The sequence below is a fragment of the Oryza sativa genome, chromosome 11 (genome assembly GCF_034140825.1).
Source record: "Oryza sativa Japonica Group chromosome 11, ASM3414082v1".
NCBI lineage: Eukaryota > Viridiplantae > Streptophyta > Magnoliopsida > Poales > Poaceae > Oryza > Oryza sativa.
This window is the reverse complement of record NC_089045.1, coordinates 14559305-14567464: the sequence shown is the minus strand read 5'-3', so window position 1 is coordinate 14567464 and position 8160 is coordinate 14559305. Positions and strand designations below refer to the sequence as shown.

General features: G+C 50.6%; 1 long non-coding RNA gene across 1 annotated transcript; it reads left to right on the top strand.

Annotated features, from left to right (window-relative positions):
* The first annotated feature begins 5638 nt into the window (after positions 1 to 5638).
* On the top strand, positions 5639 to 7472 carry LOC136354035 (uncharacterized). Its single transcript, XR_010737732.1, has 2 exons — positions 5639 to 6178; positions 6810 to 7472. It is a non-coding gene; the product is annotated as an uncharacterized lncRNA (long non-coding RNA).
* The last annotated feature ends 688 nt before the right edge of the window (positions 7473 to 8160 follow it).

Genomic DNA, 8160 nt, shown 5'->3' with positions numbered 1-8160 from the left:
TTCCGCTCTCTCTAAACCCTAAACCTCCTGCGTCGTCGTCGTGCCCACGACGCCATGTCGTCGCCACCACCTCCTTCGGCGCACGATGCCGTTCTCGCTCAGGTGGTCCAGGCCATCGCCGACTCGGTCCGCGCCAGCTACACCGCGCCCGAGGGTCTCCTCGTCGACCCCTCCTCCGTCCGCGCCGTCGCCGACGCCGCGGCCGCCATGCGAAACTGCTGCCCGCGATGCCATCGCCACTCTTCTCCGGCCTCATCTCCAAGCGCCGGCCTCCGGCGAGCTCATCGACACGGCATCAACCCTCGTCGACCCCACGGCGGCACCAGCTACAGCAGCTCCTGCCACCGCCGTTCCACCAACGCCGATCGCTCTCTCCGCGGCGGATCTTGCCGCCGTTGCTGCACAACTCGGCGCCCTCTCGACGTCGCCAAGGCAAGTTCTCCCACCATCGTCATCGACTCCTCCCGCGCCACCACTGGTTCTCGACGCTGAAACGCTCGCCACTCTTCACCAGCAAGCCATCGCCGTCCTCAACATCAAGGCATTGATCCCCGTCACGCTCGACCTCGCCACCGCGAACTACACCCGCTGGCGCGGCATGTTCCTCGTCGTCCTCGGCAAGTACGCCCTCACCGACCACGTGCTCTCCGACGATCCTCCCTCCCATCCGGACTGGGCACAGATGGACTGTGTTGTCCTCACGTGGCTCTACGGGACCATCTCCTCTGATCTCTTCCAGGAGGTCCTGTCCCCGACGTCGACCGCACCCATCGTTTGGCGCAACCTCGAGCACCAGTTCCTCGGCAACTCCGAGCTTCGCGCCATCAACCTCACCGCCGAATTCTACACCTTCGTCCAAGGCGACATGTCCGGCGCCGACTACTGCCGTCGTCTTCGTGCCATGGCAGACTCCCTCGCCGACCTAGGCGAACCGATCACTGACAAGACGCTCGTCCTCAATTTTCTCCGAGGTTTGAATGAAAAATACCACAATCTGCAGACCATTCTTCCTATGCAACGCCCGTTCCCGACGTTCCTGGAGGCATGATCGCAACTACTACTTGCCGAGATCAATAAGGGCCAAGGTTTCCCGACCGGCGGCGCGACCGCCTTCATCGCCATGACTGCTGGCGGCAGGGGCGGCACCGGCAGCACCTCCGGCACCACCGGCGGCAACGGCGGTAGCACCGGCAACAACAAGAACCGCCGCAAGCAAAGGCGGCAACGGCGGCAACGGTGGCGCGTCCACCACGACACCGCCCACGGCCGGCTCGGCTCCGCGGCCTGCGGTGCAGTGGCCGACTGCCTTCAACCCGTGGGCCGGCACAATCCAGCTCACAGGCCCCGGCTTGTTGGGCCCCGCACCGAGCCTGCCTCCCCGCGCGCCCTTCGCTGGTTCTGCAGTCCACGGGCCGCCTAGCTTCCAGGGGCAGGCCCACCAAGCCGGCTTCCTGCCGCCGGCTCCTCTCCAGCTTCCCGGGCCGGCCCACTACGCGACTCCACCGTCCGTTCTGCCTCCCTCGCCAATGGCGGTTCCACAACCGCCTCTACAGTGGATAACTGGGCCATCCCAGTGGGACCCACAGGCCCTGGCTGCCTCCCACAACACCGCGACACTGGCTACTCCCAACTCCAACGAGTGGTATATGGATTCAGGTGCCTCTTCCCACATGACTTCTAATACCGGTACTCTTAGCCTATATAACCCCTCTCCCACATCCCCTTCTCATATAGTGGTCGGTGACGGTTCCCGCATTCCCATTACATCTATTGGCTCTACATATTTACATCATCCTAACCATTCTTTTGTTCTAAATGATGTCCTTGTTTCGCCTCATATTATTAAAGATCTCATTTCGGCTCGCCGCTTTGCTCGCGATAACTCGTGCTCTGTTTGTCTTGACCCTTTTGGCTTCTCTGTGAAGGACTACCAAACCAGGATCGAGATCGCTAGGTGCAATAGTTCCGGCGACCTGTACCCCTTCTCGGCAGAGTCTCTACCTTCGACAGCCTTGGCTCATACTTTTGTGGCGTCCACCTCCTCCATTGAGCTCTGGCACCGGCGGCTCGGGCATCTTAGCCATGACGCTCTCCTACGTTTGGCACAAGCTACTGTTATTCCTCCACCGAAAGGCGTCTCCACTCTTTGTCATGCATGTCAACTCGGCCGCCATACTCACCTACCTTTTGTTAACAATTTTACTAGGGCTACGGCCAAGTTCGAACTTATTCATTGTGATTTGTGGACCTCTCCCATACCAAGTGTGTCCGGTTTTAAATATTACTTAGTCATACTTGATGATTTCTCTCATTATGTGTGGACCTTTCCGCTCCGTTTTAAATCCGACACCTTTACCACTCTATCACATTTTTTTGCCTTTGTAAAAACTCAGTTCTCTTGCAGCATACAAGGCATCCAATGCGACAATGGCCGTGAGTTCGACAATGCTAGCGCTCGACAGTTTTTTCTCCTTAACGGTGTCTCTTTACGGATGTCCTGTCCCCACACCTCCCCTCAGAATGGTAAGGCTGAGTGCATGCTTCGTTCCCTTAATAACATCGTGCGCTCTTTGCTCTTTCAGGCCAGCCTTCCTTCTTTCTTTTGGGTCGAGGCTCTTCACACCGCCACACATCTCATCAACCGTCACCCCACCAAAACCCTTCAACACCACACACCCTATTTTGCTCTCTACGGTGCCCATCCCTCCTACACCCACTTACGAGTTTTTGGTTGCAACTGCTACCCCAACATATCCGCCAGCACCCCCCACAAACTTGCCCCCCGCTCTGTCATGTGTGTCTTTTTGGGATATCCACCTAACCATAAAGGGTACCGGTGTTTTGACCCCATTTCTAACTGGGTTATTATCTCTCGTCATGTGGTTTTTGATGAGCATGTGCTTCCATTTGCTGACCTAACCAAAGATGCAGATGCTACAAGCCTCAACTTCTTGGATGACTTCTCCGCCACCGCGCCTACGCCCATCAGGCGCCGTACTGGCGGGCCCCGTACTGGAGCACGGTGTCATACGCCCCCCACGGCTGGGCTGCCGCCAACTGGGCCTCCACCGACCCCGGCCTGGTCGGACGGGCCGTCCACAACCGCACCGACCTCGGTCGGCTCGTCGGCCTCTCCCAGGCCACGACCTACCGCTACATCGCCTCCTGCTTCCCGGTCGCCCGCGCCGTCTTCATCGCCAAGGCATGCGTCGCCCCTTCGCTCGCTTGGCGCCACTTCCCCGGCGTCGGCTTCTCCTGCCCCAGGTGCAACTGGCGTCACTCGCCCTTCACCTGGAACCTCATGGCTCGCTCCACCACCAACTGGCGCTGTCACGCGCCCCAGAGTGCCCGCGTTCCCGGTGTTCGGCCTCCTCCGGCACAACTCGGAGTCTCCCCCGTCTTCAACGACCACGCCATGGTGACTCGCGGCAAGGTTGGCGTCCACCGTCCGGCTACATGCTTCAACCTCCACGCCGCGCCACTCTCTCCTATTCCCAGCACATACCGCGCCGCCCTCGCAATCCTCATTGGCGGGCGGCCATGGAGGATGAGTTCGCCGCCCTGCTCGCCAACAACACGTGGGACCTTGTTCCTCGTCCACCCGGCGCCAACGTCGTCACTGGCAAATGGATCTTCTGGCACAAGTTTCAAGCTGACGGTTCATTGGATCGCTACAAGGCTCGCTGGGTCCTCCGGGGTTTCACTCAACGCCCCGGTGTTGACTTCGACAAGACATTCAGCCCGGTTGTCAAACCGGCCACAGTGCACTCTGTGCTCAGCATCGCCGTCTCTCGCAACTGGCCGGTCCACCAACTCGACGTTAAGAACGCCTTCCTTCATGGGACCCTCCAGGAGATGGTGTACTTGTCGAAACAAGATTTCGGCAATAATAAAAGGGGGTGGCTTTCAAGCTAGGAAAGTGGATGGGTTTGGAGACAAGGAATTTTATATAGGTTCAGGCCTTCTTATTCAAGAAGTAATACCCTACTCCTGTCCAGGGATGATTCCGCCGAGTGTATTATTGATTCTATGATTGGGAAAAAAAAGAATCGTGCCCCAAGAGGCACACGGACCCTCCTTATATAGGGGAAGGGATCCGTAATACAAGGTATAGTCCATATCCTAATGGAATATGGGATTACAGATAAAATACAATCGTAGCTGACTAGGATCCCGGGTATTTTCTCGACATACAAGTTTAGAATCTAACCCGAGTCCTCATAAAGATATTCTATCTATATTTGGTACCATATATCCGACTAAAGTATAACTGTCATGCAGATATGGGGTATCCATAATCTCCACACTACTGTTCCCAACCTGCCGGCTTTGCTGATCCGTCCAAGCCCGACATGGTCTGCCGCCTCAACAAATCACTCTACGGGTTGAAGCAAGCTCCCCGTGCGTGGTACAGCCGGTTTGCTAGTTTTTTGCTCACTCTTGGCTTCACTGAAGCCAAATCCGACACCTCCCTATTCGTGCTCCGCTGAGGCTCCGAGCTGGTATATCTTCTCCTTTATGTCGATGACATTGTCTTGACAGCCTCATCCGATGCTCTTCTCAGATGGACCATCACAGCTCTGCAGTCTGAGTTCTCAATGAAGGATCTTGGGCCTCTCCATCACTTCCTGGGGATCAGCGTCCGTCGTGACCTCTCTGGCCTTTTCCTCAGTAAGCGACAGTATTGTCTCGAGATCCTCGAGCGTGCCGGTATGTTAGAGTGCAAGCCTTGCTCCACTCCTGTTGACACATGCTCCAAGATGTCCTCATCTGATGGTTCGCCTGTTGCCGACCCTACGGACTATCGCAGTCTCGCCGGCGTTTTACAGTATCTCACCTTCACTCGGCCAGACATCTCTTATGCAGTTCAGCAGGTCTGTCTTCACATGCACGATCCTCGGGAGCCTCACCTTGCTGCTCTCAAGCGCATTCTTCGGTACATACGCGGCACTCTTGATCTTGGCCTGCACATCCAGCGTTCTGCCCAGCTTGACTTGGTCGCCTACTCTGATGCTGATTGGGCGGGTTGTCCTGATACTCGCAAATCCACTTCTGGCTATGCTGTTTTTCTCGGGGACAACCTGATCTCCTAGTCCTCTAAGCGCCAGAACACTGTCTCTCGCTCTAGTGCCGAGGCAGAATATCGTGATGTTGCCAATGCTGTCGCCAAAACAAGCTGGCTTCGCCAACTTCTTCATGAGCTACATACACCTCCGTCTCGGGCTACCTTGGTTTATTGTGACAACGTCAGTGCAGTTTACTTGTCCACCAACCCCGTTCAGCACCAGCGCACCAAACACGTCGAGATCGATCTTCACTTCGTTCGTGACTGCGTCGCACCATCCGGGTTCTACATGTGCCCACGTCCTCTCAGTACGCGGACATCTTCACCAAGGGATTGCCGACCGCCGTCTTCACCGATTTTCACTCTAGTCTCAACGTACGGCCTGCCGATGCTGCGACTGCGGGGGGGTGTTAAGCATATAGCATTGTATCCTCTATATATGGCATGCTCATGTATATTTTCTTTTGGCCGCTGCTTCCTAATCCCTCCCGGGTGTGTTTCTATAAACCGGTAGAGCAGGATATGGAAGGTTCAGTGCCTATTTATACTCCGTGCTATGCATCAAAGGAATACACGTTGAGTCTATCAATCCAACACTCTCTATAACTTTGCTCTTTGCTGCTCTTTGCCACACAAAGGAGGTAGCGGCACAGCGGGAGGAAGAATCCCCATCATTGGCATAGGAAAAGTCTATCAGATCCCCTCCAATCCGCTGCTCCCTTCCAATTCCCAAATCCCCTCTTTTCCCCAAACATATTTCGCCCCAAATCAATATAAATCAACAGTTTTTGATTCCAAATCCGAGATCCCCTCTGCTACCCCCACATATTTCGCCCCAAATCAGTATAAATCATGAGGTTGAGAGATGAGAGGAGTGTTGATTCACCGCCATGTCTCGCAACCGCAGTTTATCACCGAAGGTGACAACTAGGGGCTGCATCGAATGGCCTACATGGTCTCCTCAGGGCTCCAGAATGTCAATCCTCCCCACCACTGAACATCTTGATGCCAAGCTCCTCCATGAGTACATCTCTCCACCTGATCTGCCCAGCCACTCTGTTATTTGTTCCAGTTCACTTGGGACTCGTCAATCGACGAAAATAGTCACAACAGGTATTCTCCAATCTCCTAATGTAAACATTTGCATATGATTTGTGAAAAATACTGAATTATGTGCTAGGTTAAATGTTAAATCTTGCCAGGTTAAAGTGTTGGTTGTATTGTCCTCTTCGAAACTAATAAAAGCTGCAAAGTTTGCTTGGTGGATACTAATTATTTCTATGCTGCCCTCAACCTGAAATGTTTGATATGGTCCTGACAATTTATTTTTGTGGTAGCTATGGCACTTTCATTAGCATTAGTAATAGAGGAATGTAGGCAATTTGTTTGTCTGTAGGCAAGAACAGAAAGTGTTCTAGCTTTATTCACAGAATGAATTCATAATTATATTTTATAAACAGAAACATTAGGTGTGACTTCTGTGCAATTAACAATTATAGTTACATGTGCATTAGTTCTTCCTAATTTGACATATATTCTTCTCCTAGACTGTTTTTCATGATGGTACTACTAGTTTGTTGATTTTAATTGTAATTTGAAATAATTATAGTATCAGTAGTGCTTTACTTAAATGGTGTACATCTCTTGTTTTCACCTCTTCTATAATGCTAGCAATACAAGTTATTTATATTTACTTAAAATTGAGTTCTGCATCCAGCTAACTCAATACATACTTGAATTGAAGGGTCTGAAGACCATAGCTTCTCCTCGGATTCAGTTGAGTCCAAAGACCATAGCTACTCCTTTGTTTCAGTGGTTGAGGACACTATGGGTGATGCTGTCGAGGATAAGATGTACCAAGTTGTAAAGGAAGATGAACCAAAGGAATTACTTAGAGACTCCAAGGTTAATTTTATGGCAAACGTTGTTGAAGACACCATGAAAGAGAAAGAGATTAATGAAGATGACCATATGGGCTGGTACTCCTTAGCTTCAGTTGTTGAGGTCACCATGGATCAGCAAGTGGTAGCAGACATCATGGACCAGCAGGTTGTAGAAGACTCCTTGGTAACAGACACCATGGAAGAGAGTGATGAAGATGAATACTTGAAGGCAGAATATGAAAAGGGTGCATTAATCTTCACTAGAGATGAGGCAAATGCCTTGGAAAGAAAAGAAGCTGAAGCTCGTTATGAAAAATCACTTGAAGAGATTAGAGATGAATTTTTGAAAATTTATGTCCCTTTGTATTTTACTCTAAGAAAAAAGTAAATTCAGTTAGATAGATAATATATAAATTCGATCAGCATCCAGTTCATGGCCAGTTATTTGTTAGCAAAGAATAACTCATGCATCTGTAACTCTGCTATCACTTTAGTATCTTCAATGAAGACTATATACTGTCTTATTGTGGGGTCTGACTTGATTGATCTATGTTCACTGTGTGCATTCTTGTTTCAGTTTATAGTATCATTCTCTGCAGCAGTAAGACAGTACTTTGCTGGACAATATACAGTCTGAAAGTTTCACTTCAACTAGAACTATAAGTTATGCTAGACACCACAGGGACTGGGACTCTGCCAATGATTTGTTTGTTCTATCCCTTTTAGACTTTGTATCCATTGTACAGTGCAATATGATTTGTTCAACAAAGTTGTAAAGTATTCAAGTACAGGTCTAGATGAAGGGTGCTTGATTTGTTCAAGGAAGTTGAACATGATTTAAGTGCAGCCTGTACACTGCTATGTGTATTTCAAGGGTATGCTAATGCTGTAAGCCTGTAAATCTGTAAGCATAACATCGAAATCGAAATATTTGTGTACATGAGCTATGCTTTACAGCTCAGAAAATGCATCTTACCTTTTTTTTTCTGCTCTAAACATGATGTGTTCGATTTTCTGGTCGTCCTTTTATTTCAGTTAGTATTTGTATAAAGTAGCAATACGATAAATATCAAAGTAGCCTTGCCCAGTTGGATATTGTGTTATACCTAAAGTTAGAAAGGTGCAGGTGTTGGGTTCGAGTCCCCTGAACAGAAGTTTTTCTAATGATTTTACTTTCTTTTCCATAAGGTTTTATTTTTTTAAAAAAATACA